The 23,999-nt window shown below is 52.0% G+C and overlaps 1 protein-coding gene and 1 long non-coding RNA gene across 5 annotated transcripts in view; one reads left to right on the top strand and one right to left on the bottom strand.

Annotated features, from left to right (window-relative positions):
- Positions 1–23,999, top strand: part of LOC137518088 (uncharacterized) — a 179,886-nt gene that overhangs the window by 49,439 nt on the left and 106,448 nt on the right. The window lies entirely within an intron of this gene.
- The window catches only part of LOC137518086 (diamine oxidase [copper-containing]-like), a 146,713-nt gene that overhangs the window by 121,698 nt on the left and 1,016 nt on the right, over positions 1–23,999 (bottom strand). Inside the window, exon 1 of one of the 3 annotated variants that reach the window (XM_068235384.1) lies at positions 23,323–23,999. This exon is cut by the window's right edge and continues 143 nt beyond it. The exons of 1 other annotated variant lie outside the window; for it this stretch is intronic. The gene's annotated coding sequence lies outside the window, so the exon portion shown is untranslated. Of the gene's footprint in view, positions 1–22,460; positions 22,524–23,322 lie in introns of those variants that run through there. One more of the 3 variants, XM_068235388.1, reaches the window with a different exon arrangement.

Here is a 23,999-nt window from a genome sequence, read left to right as displayed (position 1 = left end):
GGTCGTGAAGCTCACATTGTGTCCAATACACAATTGGGACAGCACAGTTTTCAACCCGGACACCTCTAAAATAATAACAATTGTTTTTTCAAATTAATGCAGCCATTGTTGAGCGTAATAGCTGGTGGTGCATGGGCAGCAGCACCTTGTAATGTGTTCCCTGGCAGTGGAGACACACAGACAGCAGGAGGAAATATAACAGCAGGCAGCGTGAGGAGGATAAGTGTGTGGCAGACTGGCATTTGGCAGCAGGCAGGAGGGCAGGCAGCGAGACATAGTAGGCCCTGGTTCCTAGCGGTGGTACCAGGGCCGTAAATGAGCAGCATGAGGTTCCAGACAGCGGTCGTGAAGCCCACATTGTGTCCAATACACAATTGAGACAGCACAGTTTTCAACCCGGACACCTCTAAAATAATTACAATTTTTTTTTTTCAAATTAATTCAGCTATTGTTGAGCGTAATAGCTGGTGGCGCATGGGCAGCAGCACCTTGTAATGTGTTCCCTGGCAGTGGAGACACACAGACAGCAGGAGTAAATATAACAGCAGGCAGCGTGAGGAGGATAAGTGTGTGGCAGACTGGCATTTGGCAGCAAGCAGGAGGGCAGGCAGCGAGACATAGTAGGCCCTGGGTCCTAGCGGTGGTTCCAGGGCCGTAAATGAACAGCATGAGGTTCCAGACAGCGCTCGTGAAGCCCACATTGTGTCCAATACACAATTGGGACAGCACAGTTTTCAACCCAGACACCTCTAAAATAATAACAATTTTTTTTTTCAAATTAATGCAGCTATTGTTGAGCGTAATAGCTGGTGGCGCATGGGCAGCAGCACCTTGTAATGTGTTCCCTGGCAGTGGAGACACACAGACAGCAGGAGGAAATATAACAGCAGGCAGCGTGAGGAGGATAAGTGTGTGGCAGACTGGCATTTGGCAGCAGGCAGGAGGGCAGGCATCGAGACATAGTAGGCCCTGGTTCCTAGCGGTGGTACCAGGGCCGTAAATGAGCAGCATGAGGTTCCAGACAGCGGTCGTGAAGCCCACATTGTGTACAATACACAATTGAGACAGCACAGTTTTCAACCCGGACACCTCTAAAATAATTACAATTTTTTTTTTCAAATTAATGCAGCTATTGTTGAGCGTAATAGCTGGTGGCGCATGGGCAGCAGCACCTTGTAATGTGTTCCCTGGCAGTGGAGAGGAGACACAGACAGCAGGAGGAAATATAACAGCAGGCAGCGTGAGGAGGATAAGTGTGTGGCAGACTGGCATTTGGCAGCAGGCAGGAGGGCAGGCAGCGAGACATAGTAGGCCCTGGGTCCTAGCGGTGGTTCCAGGGCTGTAAATGAACAGCATGAGATTCCAGACAGCGGTCGTGAAGCCCACATTGTGTCCAATACACAATTGGGACAGCACAGTTTTCAACCCGGACACCTCTAAAATAATAACAATTTTTTTTTCAAATTAATGCAGCTATTGTTGAGCGTAATAGCTGGTGGCGCATGGGCAGCAGCACCTTGTAATGTGTTCCCTGGCAGTGGAGACACACAGACAGCAGGAGGAAATATAACAGCAGGCAGCGTGAGGAGGATAAGTGTGTGGCAGACTGGCATTTGGCAGCAGGCAGGAGGGCAGGCAGCGAGACATAGTAGGCCCTGGTTCCTAGCGGTGGTACCAGGGCCGTAAATGAGCAGCATGAGGTTCCAGACAGCGGTCGTGAAGCCCACATTGTGTCCAATACACAATTGAGACAGCACAGTTTTCAACCCGGACACCTCTAAAATAATTACAATTTTTTTTTTCAAATTAATGCAGCTATTGTTGAGCGTAATAGCTGGTGGCACATGGGCAGCAGCACCTTGTAATGTGTTCCCTGGCAGTGGAGAGGAGACACAGACAGCAGGAGGAAATATAACAGCAGGCAGCGTGAGGAGGATAAGTGTGTGGCAGACTGGCATTTGGCAGCAGGCAGGAGGGCAGGCAGCGAGACATAGTAGGCCCTGGGTCCTAGCGGTGGTTCCAGGGCCGTAATACACAGCATGAGGTTCCAGACAGCGGTCGTGAAGCCCACATTGTGTCCAATACACAATTGGGACAGCACAGTTTTCAACCCGGACACCTCTAAAATAATTACAATTTAAAAAAAAATAATAATAATGCAGCTATTGTTGAGCGTAATAGCTGGTGGCGCATGGGCAGCAGCACCTTGTAATGTGTTCCCTGGCAGTGGAGACACACAGACAGCAGGAGGAAATATAACAGCAGGCAGCGTGAGGAGGATAAGTGTGTGGCAGACTGGCATTTGGCAGCAGGCAGGAGGGCAGGCAGCGAGACATAGTAGGCCCTGGGTCCTAGCGGTGGTTCCAGGGCCGTAAATGAACAGCATGAGGTTCCAGACAGCGGTCGTGAAGCCCACATTGTGTCCAATACACAATTGGGACAGCACAGTTTTCAACCCGGACACCTCTAAAATAATAACAATTTAAAAAAAAAAAAATTAATGCAGCTATTGTTGAGCGTAATAGCTGGTGGCGCATGGGCAGCAGCACCTTGTAATGTGTTCCCTGGCAGTGGAGACACACAGACAGCAGGAGGAAATATAACAGCAGGCAGCGTGAGGAGTATAAGTGTGTGGCAGACTGGCATTTGGCAGCAGGCAGGAGGGCAGGCAGCGAGACATAGTAGGCCCTGGTTCCTAGCGGTGGTACCAGGGCCGTAAATGAGCAGCATGAGGTTCCAGACAGCGGTCGTGAAGCCCACATTGTGTCCAATACACAATTGAGACAGCACAGTTTTCAACCCGGACACCTCTAAAATAATTACAATTTATTTTTTTTTCAAATTAATGCAGCTATTGTTGAGCGTAATAGCTGGTGGCGCATGGGCAGCAGCACCTTGTAATGTGTTCCCTGGCAGTGGAGACACACAGACAGCAGGAGTAAATATAACAGCAGGCAGCGTGAGGAGGATAAGTGTGTGGCAGACTGGCATTTGGCAGCAAGCAGGAGGGCAGGCAGCGAGACATAGTAGGCCCTGGGTCCTAGCGGTGGTTCCAGGGCCGTAAATGAACAGCATGAGGTTCCAGACAGCGCTCGTGAAGCCCACATTGTGTCCAATACACAATTGGGACAGCACAGTTTTCAACCCGGACACCTCTAAAATAATAACAATTTTTTTTTTCAAATTAATGCAGCTATTGTTGAGCGTAATAGCTGGTGGCGCATGGGCAGCAGCACCTTGTAATGTGTTCCCTGGCAGTGGAGACACACAGACAGCAGGAGGAAATATAACAGCAGGCAGCGTGAGGAGGATAAGTGTGTGGCAGACTGGCATTTGGCAGCAGGCAGGAGGGCAGGCAGCGAGACATAGTAGGCCCTGGTTCCTAGCGGTGGTACCAGGGCCGTAAATGAGCAGCATGAGGTTCCAGACAGCGGTCGTGAAGCCCACATTGTGTACAATACACAATTGAGACAGCACAGTTTTCAACCCGGACACCTCTAAAATAATTACAATTTTTTTTTTCAAATTAATGCAGCTATTGTTGAGCGTAATAGCTGGTGGCGCATGGGCAGCAGCACCTTGTAATGTGTTCCCTGGCAGTGGAGAGGAGACACAGACAGCAGGAGGAAATATAACAGCAGGCAGCGTGAGGAGGATAAGTGTGTGGCAGACTGGCATTTGGCAGCAGGCAGGAGGGCAGGCAGCGAGACATAGTAGGCCCTGGGTCCTAGCGGTGGTTCCAGGGCTGTAAATGAACAGCATGAGATTCCAGACAGCGGTCGTGAAGCCCACATTGTGTCCAATACACAATTGGGACAGCACAGTTTTCAACCCGGACACCTCTAAAATAATAACAATTTTTTTTTCAAATTAATGCAGCTATTGTTGAGCGTAATAGCTGGTGGCGCATGGGCAGCAGCACCTTGTAATGTGTTCCCTGGCAGTGGAGACACACAGACAGCAGGAGGAAATATAACAGCAGGCAGCGTGAGGAGGATAAGTGTGTGGCAGACTGGCATTTGGCAGCAGGCAGGAGGGCAGGCAGCGAGACATAGTAGGCCCTGGTTCCTAGCGGTGGTACCAGGGCCGTAAATGAGCAGCATGAGGTTCCAGACAGCGGTCGTGAAGCCCACATTGTGTCCAATACACAATTGAGACAGCACAGTTTTCAACCCGGACACCTCTAAAATAATTACAATTTTTTTTTTCAAATTAATGCAGCTATTGTTGAGCGTAATAGCTGGTGGCACATGGGCAGCAGCACCTTGTAATGTGTTCCCTGGCAGTGGAGAGGAGACACAGACAGCAGGAGGAAATATAACAGCAGGCAGCGTGAGGAGGATAAGTGTGTGGCAGACTGGCATTTGGCAGCAGGCAGGAGGGCAGGCAGCGAGACATAGTAGGCCCTGGGTCCTAGCGGTGGTTCCAGGGCCGTAATACACAGCATGAGGTTCCAGACAGCGGTCGTGAAGCCCACATTGTGTCCAATACACAATTGGGACAGCACAGTTTTCAACCCGGACACCTCTAAAATAATTACAATTTAAAAAAAAATAATAATAATGCAGCTATTGTTGAGCGTAATAGCTGGTGGCGCATGGGCAGCAGCACCTTGTAATGTGTTCCCTGGCAGTGGAGACACACAGACAGCAGGAGGAAATATAACAGCAGGCAGCGTGAGGAGGATAAGTGTGTGGCAGACTGGCATTTGGCAGCAGGCAGGAGGGCAGGCAGCGAGACATAGTAGGCCCTGGGTCCTAGCGGTGGTTCCAGGGCCGTAAATGAACAGCATGAGGTTCCAGACAGCGGTCGTGAAGCCCACATTGTGTCCAATACACAATTGGGACAGCACAGTTTTCAACCCGGACACCTCTAAAATAATAACAATTTAAAAAAAAAAAAATTAATGCAGCTATTGTTGAGCGTAATAGCTGGTGGCGCATGGGCAGCAGCACCTTGTAATGTGTTCCCTGGCAGTGGAGACACACAGACAGCAGGAGGAAATATAACAGCAGGCAGCGTGAGGAGTATAAGTGTGTGGCAGACTGGCATTTGGCAGCAGGCAGGAGGGCAGGCAGCGAGACATAGTAGGCCCTGGTTCCTAGCGGTGGTACCAGGGCCGTAAATGAGCAGCATGAGGTTCCAGACAGCGGTCGTGAAGCCCACATTGTGTCCAATACACAATTGAGACAGCACAGTTTTCAACCCGGACACCTCTAAAATAATTACAATTTATTTTTTTTTCAAATTAATGCAGCTATTGTTGAGCGTAATAGCTGGTGGCGCATGGGCAGCAGCACCTTGTAATGTGTTCCCTGGCAGTGGAGACACACAGACAGCAGGAGTAAATATAACAGCAGGCAGCGTGAGGAGGATAAGTGTGTGGCAGACTGGCATTTGGCAGCAAGCAGGAGGGCAGGCAGCGAGACATAGTAGGCCCTGGGTCCTAGCGGTGGTTCCAGGGCCGTAAATGAACAGCATGAGGTTCCAGACAGCGCTCGTGAAGCCCACATTGTGTCCAATACACAATTGGGACAGCACAGTTTTCAACCCGGACACCTCTAAAATAATAACAATTTTTTTTTTCAAATTAATGCAGCTATTGTTGAGCGTAATAGCTGGTGGCGCATGGGCAGCAGCACCTTGTAATGTGTTCCCTGGCAGTGGAGACACACAGACAGCAGGAGGAAATATAACAGCAGGCAGCGTGAGGAGGATAAGTGTGTGGCAGACTGGCATTTGGCAGCAGGCAGGAGGGCAGGCAGCGAGACATAGTAGGCCCTGGTTCCTAGCGGTGGTACCAGGGCCGTAAATGAGCAGCATGAGGTTCCAGACAGCGGTCGTGAAGCCCACATTGTGTCCAATACACAATTGAGACAGCACAGTTTTCAACCCGGACACCTCTAAAATAATTACAATTTTTTTTTTTTCAAATTAATGCAGCTATTGTTGAGCGTAATAGCTGGTGGCGCATGGGCAGCAGCACCTTGTAATGTGTTCCCTGGCAGTGGAGAGGAGACACAGACAGCAGGAGGAAATATAACAGCAGGCAGCGTGAGGAGGATAAGTGTGTGGCAGACTGGCATTTGGCAGCAGGCAGGAGGGCAGGCAGCGAGACATAGTAGGCCCTGGGTCCTAGCGGTGGTTCCAGGGCTGTAAATGAACAGCATGAGATTCCAGACAGCGGTCGTGAAGCCCACATTGTGTCCAATACACAATTGGGACAGCACAGTTTTCAACCCGGACACCTCTAAAATAATAACACTTTTTTTTTCAAATTAATGCAGCTATTGTTGAGCGTAATAGCTGGTGGCGCATGGGCAGCAGCACCTTGTAATGTGTTCCCTGGCAGTGGAGACACACAGACAGCAGGAGGAAATATAACATCAGGCAGCGTGAGGAGGATAAGTGTGTGGCAGACTGGCATTTGGCAGCAGGCAGGAGGGCAGGCAGCGAGACATAGTAGGCCCTGGTTTCTAGCGGTGGTACCAGGGCCGTAAATGAGCAGCATGAGGTTCCAGACAGCGGTCGTGAAGTCCACATTGTGTCCAATACACAATTGAGACAGCACAGTTTTCAACCTGGACACCTCTAAAATAATTACAATTTTTTTTTTCAAATTAATGCAGCTATTGTTGAGCGTAATAGCTGGTGGCGCATGGGCAGCAGCACCTTGTAATGTGTTCCCTGGCAGTGGAGAGGAGACACAGACAGCAGGAGGAAATATAACAGCAGGCAGCGTGAGGAGGATAAGTGTGTGGCAGACTGGCATTTGGCAGCAGGCAGGAGGGCAGGCAGCGAGACATAGTAGGCCCTGGGTCCTAGCGGTGGTTCCAGGGCCGTAATACACAGCATGAGGTTCCAGACAGCGGTCGTGAAGCCCACATTGTGTCCAATACACAATTGGGACAGCACAGTTTTCAACCCGGACACCTCTAAAATAATTACAATTAAAAAAAAATAAAAAATAATGCAGCTATTGTTGAGCGTAATAGCTGGTGGCGCATGGGCAGCAGCACCTTGTAATGTGTTCCCTGGCAGTCGAGACACACAGACAGCAGGAGGAAATATAACAGCAGGCAGCGTGAGGAGGATAAGTGTGTGGCAGACTGGCATTTGGCAGCAGGCAGGAGGGCAGGCAGCGAGACATAGTAGGCCCTGGGTCCTAGCGGTGGTTCCAGGGCCGTAAATGAACAGCATGAGGTTCCAGACAGCGGTCGTGAAGCCCACATTGTGTCCAATACACACTTGGGACAGCACAGTTTTCAACCCGGACACCTCTAAAATAATAACAATTTTTTAAAAAAAAATTAATGCAGCTATTGTTGAGCGTAATAGCTGGTGGCGCATGGGCAGCAGCACCTTGTAATGTGTTCCCTGGCAGTGGAGACACACAGACAGTAGGAGGAAATATAACAGCAGGCAGCGTGAGGAGGATAAGTATGTGGCAGACTGTTATTTGGCAGCAGGCAGGAGGGCAGGCAGCGAGACATAGTAGACCCTGGTTCCTAGCGGTGGTACCAGGGCCGTAAATGAGCAGCATGAGGTTCCAGACAGCGGTCGTGAAGCCCACATTGTGTCCAATACACAATTGGGACAGCACAGTTTTCAACCCGGACACCTCTAAAATAATTACAATTAAAAAAAAATAAAAAATAATGCAGCTATTGTTGAGCGTAATAGCTGGTGGCGCATGGGCAGCAGCACCTTGTAATGTGTTCCCTGGCAGTCGAGACACACAGACAGCAGGAGGAAATATAACAGCAGGCAGCGTGAGGAGGATAAGTGTGTGGCAGACTGGCATTTGGCAGCAGGCAGGAGGGCAGGCAGCGAGACATAGTAGGCCCTGGGTCCTAGCGGTGGTTCCAGGGCCGTAAATGAACAGCATGAGGTTCCAGACAGCGGTCGTGAAGCCCACATTGTGTCCAATACACACTTGGGACAGCACAGTTTTCAACCCGGACACCTCTAAAATAATAACAATTTAAAAAAAAAAAATTAATGCAGCTATTGTTGAGCGTAATAGCTGGTGGCGCATGGGCAGCAGCACCTTGTAATGTGTTCCCTGGCAGTGGAGACACACAGACAGTAGGAGGAAATATAACAGCAGGCAGCGTGAGGAGGATAAGTATGTGGCAGACTGTTATTTGGCAGCAGGCAGGAGGGCAGGCAGCGAGACATAGTAGACCCTGGTTCCTAGCGGTGGTACCAGGGCCGTAAATGAGCAGCATGAGGTTCCAGACAGCGGTCGTGAAGCCCACATTGTGTCCAATACACAATTGGGACAGCACAGTTTTCAACCCGGACACCTCTAAAATAATTACAATTTTTTTTTTTTCAAATTAATGCAGCTATTGTTGAGCGTAATAGCTGGTGGCGCATGGGCAGCAGCACCTTGTAATGTGTTCCCTGGCAGTGGAGAGGAGACACAGACAGCAGGAGGAAATATAACAGCAGGCAGCGTGAGGAGGATAGGTGTGTGGCAGACTGGCATTTGGCAGCAGGCAGGAGGGCAGGCAGCGAGACATAGTAGGCCCTGGGTCCTAGCGGTGGTTCCAGGGCCGTAATACACAGCATGAGGTTCCAGACAGCGGTCGTGAAGCCCACATTGTGTCCAATACACAATTGGGACAGCACAGTTTTCAACCCGGACACCTCTAAAATAATTACAATTTTTTTTTTAAATAATGCAGCTATTGTTGAGCGTAATAGCTGGTGGCGCATGGGCAGCAGCACCTTGTAATGTGAATACACAGCATAAGGTTCCAGACAGCGGTCGTGAAGCCCACATTGTGTCCAATACAGAATAGGGACAGCACAGTTTTCAACCCGGACACCTCTAAAATAATTAAAAAAAATTTAAAAAAAAATAATGCAGCTATTGTTGAGCGTAATAGCTGGTGGCGCATGGGCAGCAGCACCTTGTAATGTGTTCTCTGGCAGTGGAAACACACAGACAGCAGGAAGAAATACAGCAGCAGCAGCAGGTGTAATGTGTGTGTGCGCCACTTCATGTCCCCCTCTCGACGACAACAGGGGCCAGGAATTCGCCTTCCACCCAAGCCTGGTTCATTTTGAGAAACGTCAGTCTGTCCACAGACTTGTGAGACAGACGAGATCGCTTCTCAGTGACGACTCCACCGGCTGCACTCAAGCAATGCTCTGACAGTACGCTGGAAGGGGGCAGGAGAGCACCTCCAGGGCGTACTGCGCAAACTCGCTCCAGATCGGCAGGTGCTTGACCCAATATTCCATGGGATCAACAGGGGCCACGCTGTCAAACCCACTGAAGGACCCCATGTAGTCAGCCACCATGCGGGTCAAGCGCTGCCTGTGACTGGAGAAGGATGCTGCTGCAGGCACCTCCTCTCTAGTCCTTGGCAACTCTACACTTATGTAGAGCTCTTGGGTCAGAGACAGCAGGTCTGTGGTGCGCGTGCGCTTGCTGCTGGTGGATGCAGGCACCTGCTGCTACCTCTGTGCTGGCTGGACAGTGGGGGTGGATGTCTGAGGGAAGGCTTCCTCCAAGCTCTCAACAAGGGACAGCTGCAAATCCCTCATTTGTTGCGCATGGTCTCCTCCTGCAGGCAGGAACTGGCTGAGCTTCCCCTTCAGACGTGGGTCCAGCATCATGCAGATCCAGATGTCCTCCCTCTGCTTCATCTGGATCACCCTTGGGTCCTTGCGCAGGCACCTCAGCATGTGCGCTGCCATTGGGAAGAGTCTGGCCACGTCTGTTGGCACATAATCGGCAGCCCCAGAGCCGACAGTTCTGTCCTCCTCTGCCTCTTCCACCTCATTCTCTCTCCACCCCCGCACTAGTCCAGCTGCGCTCTGCTGCTCCCCCCAACTCCAAGCCCTCCTCCTCCTCAGAAGTGGCCTGTGAAGCTGCCTGCAGCTCCTGCTGGTCCAAAGCTGCCGCTCCCTCTTCCAGCAATGCATACAGGGCCCTGTCCAGCACACACACCAAGGGGACCCACTCGCACACCATTGCATGGTCCCTGCTGACCATGTTGGTGGCCTGCAGGAAGGGTGCCAGGACTGAGCACACCTGCTGCATGTGCCCCCAGTCCTCTGTGGAGATGATGGACGGGAGGTTGGTGGTGGCACGCCCAGTTGCAGTGATGGAGGCAACTGTTGCACGTGCAAGGTACTGGCTGACAGCCTGCCTCTGTTAAACCAGATGCTCCAACATCGCCAGGGTGGAGTTCCAGTGAGTTGGAACATCGATCATGAGCCGGTGCTGTGGCAGGTGCAGCTCCTTCTGCACCTCTTCCAGGCTCGCTACGGCTGCAGGCGAGAGCCGGAAATGACGCACGACCATCCTTGCTGCCTCAAGGAGTCGGTCCATCCCCTGGTAGGTCCGCAGGAACTTTTGGACTACTAGGTTCAGAACGTGCACCAGGCAGGGTATGTGGGTCAGGTCTCCCCTGCTGATGGCAGCAACCAGGTTTGCCCCATTGTCGGACACCACCTCTCCGACTCTGAGGCCTCTGGGGGTCAGCCAATTCCTCTCCTGCTCTCGGAGTTTGGCCAGGACGTGGTTCGCCGTCAGTTTGGTCTTCCACAGGCTGACCAATTCCAGCAGCGCTTGGCAGTGGCGGGGCTTCACGCTGCTGCTGAGGCGGGGGGTTTGGGCTGGTGTGCCGGAGGATGGAAGCGGATCAGAGGAACCTGCTGCTGTTCCGCTGACCCTGCATGGTGGCACCACCCACTGCGTTGTTGGTGCTGCTGCTCTGACAGTGCCCGATGCTGCTCCCCCCTCCTCACCCCCTTCCACCAAGCTGAACCAATGCGCGGTGAAGGACAGATAGCGGCCTGTCCCCAACCGGCTGCTCCACGAGTCCATGGTGACGTGGACCCGTTGACCCACTGCGTGCTCCAGCCCTCTCCCGACATTGGCCATCACAGAGCGGTGAAGTGCAGGGATGGCCGTGCGTACAAAATAATGTCAGCTGGGGATTGGCCAATCGGGGGCTGCACACATCAGGAGCGCACGCATGTCGCTCCCCTCCTGCACAAGGGAATAAGGCAGGAGTTGGTAGCACATGGCCCGTGCCAGCAAGCCGTTCAGCTGACGCACACGACGGCTGCTGGGAGGCAGAACCCTGACCACCCCCTGGAAGGTGTCGCTGAGCAGGGTCTGGCGACGCCTTTTGCTGGCACGGGAATCAGTGGAGGGAGCAGAGGAGGCCACTGAGGACTGGCTGCCAGAACAGGCCTCAGTGTCGGCAGCAGGAGTTGCAGAGGGAGGAGGAGCAGTGCGTTGCTGACGCACTCCTGCTGGTGCTGCTGGAGGAGGTGGAGGAGGGCGGGTGGCTGCTGCCGACGGCTTTGAAGTGGTGGCGGGTCTGCCACTGCCAGCTTTCTTCAACTTCACGAACTCCTCATGCTCGTGAAAGTGTTTCCCTGCAAGATGGTTGACCAGAGAGGTTGTGCCAAATGCAGAGGGCTCCTCTGCTGAGCTGCTTGCGGCACTGGTTGCAGGTGGCATACTTGCACTCCAAATATGGCAGGGTGAAAAAATTCCAATTTGGGGAGGTGAAGTTGCCCCTTCGGCTGGAAGGTGCTGCTGCCGCTGGTCTCCCTGTGGTGGTTGGGGGGGGGGGGGGGGGTGTTCTTGGTGCGGCTGGTGGTGGCACTGGCAGAACTCGTCTCCTGATCAGCACGCTGTGTGGCCTGCATACCACGCCCACTTGTGATCCTGCCCATGCCTGCGATGCTGATCCTTCTAGCAAAGCCCACAGACGCATCCTCCTCCTCAGAGCTGATGACATCCCCACTCCCAGGACCTGGCACCCAGTCTTTGTCCTTCACCCTGTCATCATCATCATCCTCCCCCTCCGCAAACATGTCCTGCTGGGATCCCCCAAACTCCCCTTCTGCATGCATGGGCGGATGGACAGTCACCACTGTCTGACTGTCCAAAGCATCATCCCCCAAAGTGCCCATCAGCATTTCTTCCTCCGCCAATTCTGCCGCAACAGCATTCCATAACACCACTGCGCTTGAGGATAAGAGGGTGCTGAGTGACAGGGTGCTGGAGTCGTCCGCTGGGGCTGGAGAACTGCATTCCTCCTCCTCCTCCTGCTCCCCAGGCAGTGCTGGTCGGCTGCTGCTGCTCTTGCGAACAGGAGTGGTGGCGGGGGTGGAGGACTCTGTTCCAGAGCTAATGGTGGCCTGCTCATCCACCATCAGTTCCACCACAGCGTCTGCGTCCTTCTCCTCAATAGGACGGCTATGACCTGGCGTTGGGAGGAACATCTGGGCCACACGCTGCTGCTGCTGCTGCTGCTGCTGCTGTGTCTCTGCAGCGTGACTCCCAGCTGTTAGGCGGCCAAGGCGTCCACGGCCAGTGGCTAATGGCGGAATAGCCACTGGTGCAGACGCAGAACTGCGCATGGTGGCGGTGGCTCGGCTGCCACGCCCACGACCTCCTCTCTTGGCGATGCCCTTGCTGCCCTTGCTGCCCCTGCCTAAACCGCGGTTGCCAGTGCCAGACATTGTATATTTTTAATATTATACAAATGAAAAAAAAACGTATGTATGTAAAGGCGGGTGGGACAAGTGGGGTACTTTAATGGGGTGGGACTGGTGGTGGTGGGTGTGTGAGGTGACAGACAGGTGTACTCTACAGCAGAGATCGGTGTAGCGCTAACGAGAGACTGCGCACACAAAGACCCTAGCTGACGCTGACTGACGGTGTCCCTATACACAGACTACAGTACAGTACAAGTCAGCAAATACACAATAGAAGTAACAGAAAAAAATAGGATGGGTGTAGCACTAATGAGAGGGTGCGGACAGCGCAGATGTGCAATGCGCACACAAAGGGCTTGATTCACAAAAGAGTGCTAACTGTTAGCACGGCCGTTTTCGCGTGAATTTTCGCATTGAGCGCGATCGCGAATTTTCGCGCTAAATGATAACAAATTTTCGCGCTAACCCTAACCCTATACTCAGACTAGAGTACAGTACAGTACTACTAACTAAACAATAGAAGAATCTAGCTAAATAATAGAACAGCCAGGTGTGACTAGATTACAGAGAGCAGATACAGCAGGACAGGTATAGCAGTAAAGCTGGGCCTTGCTAACTACAAAATAGTACAAATCTATCTAACACAGAAGTAGTAGTAGTACAGGAGTAGGACAGGTGAGAGCACAAGTAAGGTACTAACTAGAGACTAGAGCACAGAGCAGGGCAGGCTGCCTTGCCTAGGCACAGGGCCTAGCTGCTGGCTGCAGGCCTGCAGCAGCACCAGTGACAGTCTCCCTCCCTAGTCCCTAGTAATCACACAAACTAAACTGCCTAAAATACAATCTATCTACAATACAAAGCAATACAGTTGAATATCAAGTGTTGGAGTGTAAAAACGCTTGGTTTAGAACAATAGAAATGCACTTGCACCCACTTGCACACAGACAAAAAGCACTGGAGCAGTCTCTCAGTACAGTTAGTCAGTAAGTCGCAAGCAGGACAAGTGAGACAAGATGGCGTCCGGTATTTATAGAGGGGGGCTTGGCCAGGCTCCCCCTCTGTGATTGGCTGCAGTCAGAGGGCTGGGAGCCCTCTGATTCGCTTGTGAGAACTCAAGGTGACGTCTGTCGTGGCGCTATCCGAGCTCGTGATGCTATCCGAGCTCATATAGCTAGGATATCTCCGGATATCTGCTTGCTATCCGGGTGCGCTCGGATAGCACAGCCCGGATAGCTAATACTATTCGAGCTCAGTATTCGAGCTCGAATAGTGAAAAAAGATGCTCTCAGATGAGCACCACTGCATATACATACTGTGTGGGGTTGGTTAAATTGTGGACACTTAGTCACCTTTAAAGTGTAGCAGAGACGACCATCGTCAAATATTTAATACTTAACTGGGGCTTCCTCCAGCCCCAAAAGTACCGCTGAGTTCCTCGCCGTCTTCCCGAGTGCCTCCGTTCTTCTGCTAGGGGATCCGTTAATCTGGCTCAGTCACGCCAGTCGTCTCTTCTGCACATGTGCGGCTCTTATGTGCATGCGTAGAAGAGCCCGACTGGCAGGGCTGAGCCAGTTACCAGAACTGATTGTGACTGGAGGCACGTGGGAGGATTGTGAGGGACTCAGCGGTGCTTGTGGGGCTGGAGGAAGCCCCAGGTAAGTATCAAATATTTTACAATGGTCGTTTCTGGTTTACTTAAAGTACATCAGAGGTGAATAAGAATGGGGGGGGGGGGGGGGGTGGAGCAGGCATGAACAGGGGCAGTCCTCATATCTCTCCCCTATTTCACCTTGTCCCCCTCTGCTCTATCTTGAAAGCTAGGTCCGCAGCAGTACGCAAGCGCTGGGCCTGCCAGCGTGTGTCATTGATCGGGTTCCCTGGCCTTGAGCACTCTGCGCAGGCACATTATGAGTCGATTTGGGGGGAGAGGTGGGCATGAGGACTGCTCCCTGTACATGCCTGCTCCCTGCCCCGCCCCTCTCCATTCTTCGTTTTTGCAATTTTTTCAAACGCCCCGGCGATTTTCATAATCAACGTAAAAAACGCTTGTGCAATGATTCTCTATGAGAGAGTTCACATCTGAGTGGTTCATTTCCGATCCGCTCAGAAAAGCGCTGCCTGTACCGTTTTCAGGCGATTTTGCCTTAATGGAAGGTATAGGAAAAACGCAAAACATTGTGCAGCAATTGCGTGAGCGTTTTTAAGAATAAATACAATGGGCTTGATTCACAAAAGAGTGCTAACTGTTAGCATGGCCGTTTTCACGTGAATTTTCGCACTGCGCGCGCTCGCGAATTTTCGCGCAAATCGATAACGATTTCGCGTGCAAACGCGATTTTTGCGCGAAAACGATATCGATTTCGTGCGAAAATTCTCGTTTGTGCGTGAAATCGTTATCGATTCGCGCGAAAATTCGCGAGCGCGCGCAATGCGAAAATTCGTGCGAAAACGGCCGTGCTAACAGTTAGCACTCTTTTGTGAATCAAGCCCCTTGTATTTATTATTTTCCTTGTCAAAGAGTTCACTTCCTGACTGGTGTCAGGAAGTGAAACAACAAATTGCTCCACAAAAGCGCTTAGAAAAACACTTTTCTAAGTGAAAATCGCTCTGAAAGCGCTTAGAAAGGCGCTATGAAAATCACTCAATAAATTGCTCAATGCTTGAGATAGCGCTGGCGACTTATAATGTGAACTAGGCCTAAGTGATGGGGCGGGGGGTCGAGAGGGGACTCACTGGACATGAGCTGGACTTGTTTACTTATAGGGGGAGAAGATTTTGGAGGTTCCTGTTTGTGTTAACCAGCACACACCACTTCTCAAATTCAGGGGAGAGGCTTAAAAGGGTACAAGCATAGAGCTGTTAGTGGCAAGCTCAGCAAATTCCCTCCCGGAAACTGATGTGTGGCATGTGCCCCCAGTCAGGGTCGGACTGGGACACCAAGGGCCCACCAAGGAAGTTTCAGCCTGGGGCCCACCCCCCTCTCCTCCTCCTCCCTCCCCCCCCCCCCCCCCCATTTTGGGCTCACATACACATGTACTCTAGAAATTTTGCATGACTTTATGGTAGGGAATAGATTGTGAGCAATTCTGAGGACAGTCTCCAATAGGGATATGTCTAAATGCGAAACTAAATGGGTGTCACCACGCACTGGAACATCGGCGTGGTCATGATGAGTCATGGGCAGACTTAAAAAAAAAAAATACAAAACACAAAATAAGTAGCGGCGTTATTCACAGAGATTAGGTCCGACCAGATACATTGTAGATAAAATATTCAAGTAGTTACATGCCTCATGATAATTCATCAAGTAGTCAAATGGCAGCAGATACCCCCACAAAATGCAATCAGGTTGACGGCAGATACCCCCACAAGATGCAATCAGGTTGACGACAGATACCCCCACACAATGCAATCAGGTTGACGGCAGATACCCCCACAAAATGCAATCAGTTTGGCTGCAGATACCCCCACAAAATGCAATCAGTTTGGCTGCAGATACCCCCACACAATGCAATCAGGTTGGCTGCAGATACCCCCACACAATGCAATCAGGTTGGTGGCAGAGATACCCCCAAACAATGCAATCAGGTTGGTGGCAGAGATACCCCCACACAATGCAAGTCCCCCCCAGCTTGGAAGGGGGGGCAGAGGGCACAGATCAGCGGGGAAGCCTCCCCCCCTCCCTCACCTAGGGCCCCCCCTTCCGCGCAGCCCCCTCCTCGAGAAGTGCAGCCAGCAGCGAGCGGAGTATAGCTTACCAGCTTCAGATGATGCTATCTCCGCTCCGCATGCCGCTGCTGCCCTGCTGGTCTCTGTCTCCTATAGTGACGCTGTCCAATCACGCTCTAGCAGGAAGTACTGCGAGAGCGTGATTGGACAGCGTCACACACTACAGTCAGAGACCAGCAGGGCAGCGGCATGCGGACTCGGAGCGGAGATAGCATCATCTCTGTAGCTATTCTCCGCTCGCTGCTGGCTGCACTTCTGGAGGAGGGGGGTGCGCGGAAGGGGGGGCCCTAGGTGAGGGAGGGGGGGACGCTTCCCCCCCTTCCCGCCGCTCTGTGCCCAATTCCCCCCCTTCCAAGCTGTGCCCCCCTCCAGTGGCGTAGCTAGGGTGTTTGACACCCGGTGCGGATAATTTACCAACACCCCCCCCCAAAAAGCAAAGCGCGCAGCGACAAAAAAAATGGGTGTGGACATGACATCACATGGGTGGGGGGTAATTGTAATGTAACTGTAACAGTAAGGCAGTGGGCTAATATAGGTAGCCAGAATAGTTTCCCTCAGCATAGGTTAGATAGGTAGGTGCCCCCAGTATAGGTTAGTTAGGTAGGTGCCTCCAATATAGGTAGCCAGTATAGTTGCCACCAGTAAAGGCTAGCAAGGTAGATGCCCCCAATACAGGTTACATAGGTAGCTGCCCCCAGTATAGGTTACATTGGTAGGTGCCTCCAGTATAGGTTAGATAGGTAGCTGCCCCCAGTATAGGTTAGATAGCTAGCAGGGTGAGAGGGCGGGCAGATAGCTAGCCGGGTGGGCAGATAGAAAAAAGGGGGAGGGGGAAGAAGTGGTGCGGTCATGGAAGAATTGGGTGTGGTCATGGACCAGAATGTGGGTGTAGTCATGGGTGGAGACAAATTTGCATGAATGGTGGGACATTAGATTAGGACAGTGGTGGCGAACCTTTTGAAGGCAGAGTGCCCAAACTGCAACCCAAAAGTCACTTATCTATTGCAAAGTGGCAACAGCAATTTAAACTAAATAAAAACGTTTTAACTCATACATGAACATTATGGAAAATCCAAGTTGAAAATAAACTGTGAAGATAAACAATTTCATCCATCCAACTCCTGAAAAATGTTTTTTTTTTTGTTTTGTTTTGTTTTTTTAGAACCTCCCAGTTTTATTTTCTGTTTTAAAAAGTAGCTATTGTCTCATATGATGATGATTCAGCTTTTTCCATAGTCTCGCAGTTAGCAATCATGTGACCCTCAACAAGACAAATTCAGCAATCATGAGGTCCCCCATCAAGACAAAATCAGCAATCATGAGGCCCCTAACAAGACAAATTCAGCAATCATGAGGCCCCCAACATGACAAATTCAGCAATCATGAGGCCCCCAACAAGACAAATTCAGCAATCATGAGGCCCCCAACAAGACATTCAGTAACCATGAGGCCCCCAACAAGACAAATTCAGTAACCATGAGGCCCCCAACAAGACAAATTCAGTAACCATGAGGCCCCCAAAAAGACAAATTCAGCAGTCATGAGGCACATAAATAAACAGCATTTCACATAAATAGGCAGAATGCCCCATTAATATGGTAGACACCTCTCACCTGGCTTCTGAATCTCCTCTACTGGCTGCTGTGCCAGGCAATACTGTTTTTGGCTGGATTGGGGATGATGTGTGGGCTGAAAGGCCTGGCGGTGATGCTGTGGCCGGCCTGGCGGTGATGCTGGGCTGTACTTGGCTGGTTGAAGTAAATGTTGGCCTGACTGTTGGTGGTGATGCTGTGGCCTTTTTGACAGTGATTCTGGGCTGGTTGGCTGGTGGTGATGCTGGGCTGGCCTGGATAGTTTAGGTAGTGACAGGTGCACCCTAGTTTAGGTAGCACCAGGAGCCTCCCAGCTTAGGTAGTGACAGGACCCCCAAGTTTAGGTAGCGACAGGAGCCCCCCAGTTTAGTTAGTGACAGATACCCCCCAGTTTAGGAAGTGACAGGAGCCCCCAGTGTTTGTAGTGACAAGTGCCCCCCAGTTAAGGTAGTAACAGGTGCCCCCCAGGGTATGTAGTGACAGGAGCCCCCAGTTTAGGTAGTGACAGGGCCCCCCAGTTCAGGTAGTGACAGGTGCCCCCAGTTCAGGTATTGACAGGCGCCCCCCCCCCCCCCCCAATTCAGTTAGTGACAGGTACCCCCAGTTTAGGTATGACAGGAGCCCCCCAGTGTATGCAGTGACAGGGACCCCCCCCCCCCAGTGTATGTAGTGACAGGAGCCCCTAGTTTAGGTAGTGACAGGGCCCCCCAGTATAGATAGACAGGTCTATAGGTGTCCCCAGTTTAAATAGCCAGATCTATAGGTGTCCTCAGTGGCAGCGGAGAGAGAAGAGAAGCGGTGGGGAAGGGAGGACGTTTCCCCCTCCCCTCACCTTGGGGCTCCCCCTCTCTCGCTCCCCCCTTTAGAATTAAGTGATGCGGCAGGCAGCGCCGCTGTGCCTGCCGCTTCTTTTCTCTCTCCGCTGCCACCCCAGGGCGGGCGGGCCAGCCACGTCCGGGTAGCTAGGGGGGGGGGGGCAGCAGCTAGCCAGGGGAGTGCGCATGCCCCATTTTGCCCTATGTAGGGACGCCCATGGCATGGTAGGCAGATAGGTAGCCGGGTAGGCAGTTATGTAGCCGGGTGGGAGGGTAGGCAGATAGGTAGCTGGGTGGGCAGTTAGGTAGCCGGGTGGGAGGGTAGGCAGTTAGGTAGCCAGGTGGGCAGATAGGTAGCTGGGTGGGCAGTTAGGTAGCCGGGTGGGCAGTTAGGTAGCCAGGTGGGAGGGTAGGCAGATAGGTAGCTGGGTGGGTAGATAGGTAGCCGGGTGGGCAGATAGGTAGCCGGGTGGGAGGGTAGGCAGATAGGTAGCTGGGTGGGTAGATAGGTAGCCGGGTGGGCAGATAGGTAGCCGGGTGGGCAGATAGGTAGCCGGGTGGGCAGATAGGTAGCCGGGTGGGAGGGTGGGCAGATAGGTAGCTGGGTGGGTAGATAGGTAGCCGGGTGGGAGGGTAGGCAGTTAGGTAGCTGGGTGGGTAGATAGGTATCCAGGTGGGCAGATAGGTAGCCGGGTGGGCAGATAGGTAGCCGGGTGGGAGGGTAGGCAGTTAGGTAGCCGGGTGGGCAATTAGGTAGCCGGGTGGGAGGGTAGGCAGATAGGTAGCTGGGTGGGTAGATAGGTAGCCGGGTGGGAGGGTAGGCAGTTAGGTAGCCGGGTGGGCAGTTAGGTAGCCGGGTGGGCAGTTAGGTAGCCGGGTGGGAGGGTAGTCAGAAGGGTAGCCGGGTGGGAGGGTAGGCAGTTAGGTAGCCGGGTGGGAGGGTAGGCAGATAGGTAGCTGGGTGGGTAGATAGGTAGCCGGGTGGGCAGCCAGTTAGGTAGCCGGGTGGGTAGATAGGTAGCCGGGTGGGAGGGTAGGCAGTTAGGTAGCCGGGTGGGCAGTTAGGTAGCCGGGTGGGAGGGTAGGCAGAAGGGTAGCCGGGTGGGAGGGTAGGCAGTTAGGTAGCCGGGTGGGCAGTTAGGTAGCCGGGTGGGAGGGTAGGCAGTTAGGGAGCCGGGTGGGCAGTTAGGTAGCCGGGTGGGAGGGTAGGCAGAAGGGTAGCCGGGTGGGAGGGTAGGCAGTTAGGTAGCCGGGTGGGCAGTTAGGTAGCCGGGTGGGAGGGTAGGCAGTTAGGTAGCCGGGTGGGAGGGTAGGCAGAAGGGTAGCCGGGTGGGAATGTAGGCAGTTAGATAGCCGGGTGGGCAGTTAGGTAGCCGGGTGGGTAGCCAGTGGGGGCCCCGACTCCTATGCTCCCCCTCACCTGGGTGTCCCCCCTCCAATTACAAGCCGCGGGGATTGCAGCCCGACTGTTTTTTTTTTTTTTTTTTTTTTCCCTTAAAAAAAAACTATTTTCCCCGGGGGGGCCCCCTCCTATCCTCCCCATCCCTCACCTCGGAGGGCCCCCCTCCTGTTACGAGCGGCGGGTACAGCAAACTTCCGGCGAGGTAAAGCAGAAGATAGAGGTCCAGCTTCCTCCCAGTCGCTGTCTCCTTTGTAATTGCCGCGCACTAAACCAGGAAGCAGTGCGAGCGGCATAGAGGAGACAGCGTAGTCCGGGAGGTAGCTGGACCTCTATCTTCTGCTATACCTCGCCGGAACTTTGCTGTACCCGCCGCTCTACCGCCGCTCGTAACAGGAGGGGGGCCCTCCGAGGTGAGGGAGGGGGAGGATAGGAGGCCCCCCCCCCCCCCCCCCCCCGGGGAAAATAGTTTTTTTTAAGGGACATAAAAAAAAAAAAAAAAAAAACAGTCGGGCTGCCCTCCCCGCGGCTCTCCCCTCCAGCGCACCCCTTCTAGGGGCCCCCAGGAGGAGGGGCAGTCGGGGCCCACCGATGGGACCGTCGGTGGTTCGGCGGCTCTGTCCGAGCCTGCCCCCAGTTATGAAAGAGTTTCTCGAGAGAAGAGCAAGTTGGAGAGGAGATACGGCTGAAGAGAAATCACAGCAGTGAGAGGGGATTGAAGGTGCCCATACATCAGACGTTGTAGGTGAAGATTGACCAAGAAACAGATCTCACTCTGATCAAAGAGAGATCTGTTGCCTGCTCATACACCAGCAGACTGATTCCCGAGAGATTTTCGCATGAAATCTCTTGGAGATCTGCCTTATGACACTGCTTAAATCTCAGGGGAATTGGCCATGTGACACTGCCTCCATCACTCCTCAGTTGCCAAGGAAATGGGCCTCTAATTTGTGTTTTCCCCCAGACCAAGAGGTCCCAGTCCTCCCCTGTTGGGCACTGTTGTCATTTTATTGATTCCAAAACCTTTAGAACTAATTATTGGAACTCAAATTGGCTTGGTGAGCTCAATGACCCCTGACCTACATACGCAGGTGAATCCAATTATGAGAGAGTATTTAAGGAGGTCAATTGTAAGTTTCCCTCCTCTTTTAATTTTCTCTGAAGAGTAGCAACATGGGAGTCTCAAAACAACCCTCAAATGACCAGAAGACAAAGATTGTTCACCATCATGGTTTAGGGGATGGATACAGAAAGCTCTCTCAGAGATTTCAGCTGTCTGTTTCCACAGATAGGAACATATTGAAATGGAAGACCACAGGCTCAGTTCAAGTTAAGGCTTGGAGTGGCAGACCAAGAAAAATCTTGGATAGACACAAGCGACGAATGGTGAGAACAGTCAGTCAACGCACAGACCAGCACCAAAGACCTACAACATCATCTTGCTGTAGATGGAGTCACTGTGCATCGTTCAACCATTCGGCGCATTTTACACAAGGAGATGCTGTGTGAGAGAGTGATGCAGAGGAAGCCTTTTCTCTGCCCACAGCAAAAACAGAGCCACTTGAGGTATGCTAAAGCACATTTGGACAAGCCAGCTTCATTTTGGAATAAGGTGCTGTGGACTGAAAAAAATTAATTTTTTTTGGGCATAATTAGGGGCGTTATGCATGGAGGAAAAACACCAGCTACCTACAGTAAAATATGGTGGTGGTTCCATCATGCTGTGTGGCTGTGTGGCCAATGCAGGAACTGGGAATCTTGTCAAAGTTGAGGGACGCATGGATACCACTCAGTATCAGCAAATTCTGGAGACCAATGTCCAGGAATCAGTGACAAAGCTGAAGCTGCGCCGGGGCTGGATCTTTCAACAAGACAACGACCCTAAACACTGCTCAAAATCCACTACGGCAGCAGAGGAACAAGTGCAGTGCTCTGTAATGGCCATCTCAGTCCCTAGGCCTGAATATAATTAAAAACCTGTGGTGTGAGTTAGAGAGCTGTCCATGATCAGAAGCCATCAAACCTGAATGAACTAGAGATGTTTTGTAAAGAGTAATGGTCCAAAATACCTTGAACCAGAATCCAGACTCTCATTGGAACCTACAGGAAGCGTTTAGAGGCTGTAATTTCTGCAAAAGGAGGATCTACTAAATGTTTAATTTCTTTTTTGGGGTGCCCAAATTTATGCACCTGCCTATTTTTTTTTTAAACAATTATTGCGCACTTTCTGTAAATCCAAAAAACCTAATTTCACTTCTCAAATATCACTGTGTGTCTCCTATATGATATATTTAACTGATATTTTTTATGGTAACAACCAATGATTTATACAGGAAAATCATGACGATTAACAAGGTTGCCCAAACGTTCGCATCCCACTGTATGTCTATCATTACCCATCAGTATTCTCATTACCCTGCATCAACTCCACACTGACCCACTCACCTGCTGAGATGTGAGCTTCCAGATTCACTGCTAATGGCCAGAAGGGGGCATCAGAGTCAGGTTGTGTATGCTGCAATATCAATGGGGAGTTGTTGGTAAGCCAAACTCGAGCATGTAGCAATGCAAGGGTGACATAAGGGGGGCCGTGGGTGGTAGCAGGGTGTGGTTATCGGCAGTACAGGGTGAGAGATGTAGTTACCCCAAGTAGTTGGCCAGCAGCAGGGTAAGTGGTGGGTATCAGCAGTAGATATTTTGTGTAGTTGGATGCCAGCAGTGTGTGTTAACAGGGGGGGAGCAGAGTTAGTGTTAAGTACTATACAGGTACCTACTTGGCAGCATTGCAGGGAGTATAGCTATGCCAGGTAAGTAGATGGCAGCAGTGCAGGGAGTATACCTACCCCAGGTAAGTAGAGGGCAGCAGTGCAGGGAGTATACCTACCCCAGGTAAGTAGAGGGGAGCAGTGCAGGGAGTATACCTACCCCAGGTAAGTAGAGGGCAGCAGTGCAGGGAGTATACCTACCCCAGGTAAGTAGATGGCAGCAATGCGGAGGGGGGGGGGGGTAGCTATCTCATGTAGGTAGATAGCAGCAGTACAGAGGGAGTGCAGGTACCCTGGGTAGGTGGATGTCAACAGTGCAACAGGGATGTTAAGTATTCAGGGGTGGCAGTGTGGTTGGGGATTTAGGTACCCCAGGTAGGTAGGTATGTGTCATCAGTGCAGAAGAGATGTAGGCAACTCAGGTAGGTGGATACCAGCAGTATAAGGAAGGGGTTGGGGGAAGGGTATGTATCCCAGGTAGGTGGATGTCAGCAGTGTGTGTATGTGTATTTACCACAGATGTCAGCAGCGCAAACAAGTACCTCAAGTAGGTGGACGTCCGCAGTGCAGGGGGGTAGGTACCCCAGGTAAGTAGATTTCAGCAGTGCAGGGTGGTTTGGTAACCCAGGTAGGTGGACATCAGCCGTGCAGGGGGAGAAGTACCCAGGAAGGTAAATGTCAGCAGTTGGGGGGGTAGGTCCCCCTGGTAGGTAGATATCAGCAGTGCTCGAGGGGTAGGTAATGGTATCCCGGGTAGGTAGATTTCAGAAGTGCAGGTGAGGTAGGTGTCCCAGGTAGGTGGATGCCTGTAGTGCAGGAGGTAGGTGCTGACAGCAGCACAGAATAATGTGATTTGTCGCTTGTCTGCTGCAGCTCAGGTCTCCTGTGTTATCAGCACTGCAGTGACACCTTCTTATGGAGAGGGGAGGGGTGACTGGAGGGGTGGCTGCTGCCGCCTCAGACTCTGATCACAGACAGGAGACACGCTGTACATACAGGATGGAGCAGACACAGGAGACATACTGACATTATGCCAGCATTTATCATCCTATTCTCCCATCACTAAATTCACACATCTCTCTGCAGAATCCTGCCAGGATTTCCTGGGTACCTTTCTACCAGTCTCAGTGTACCCAGGCCAGAATTTACCTCACAGGAGCCTATAGGCACAGATGTCCTGGTACCCTACACTCCGCCCTCCATGAACCTACAAACCCCC

Source organism: Hyperolius riggenbachi, chromosome 5 (assembly GCF_040937935.1).
Source record: "Hyperolius riggenbachi isolate aHypRig1 chromosome 5, aHypRig1.pri, whole genome shotgun sequence".
Taxonomy (NCBI): domain Eukaryota; kingdom Metazoa; phylum Chordata; class Amphibia; order Anura; family Hyperoliidae; genus Hyperolius; species Hyperolius riggenbachi.
This window is presented reverse-complemented; position numbering and strand designations above follow the sequence as displayed.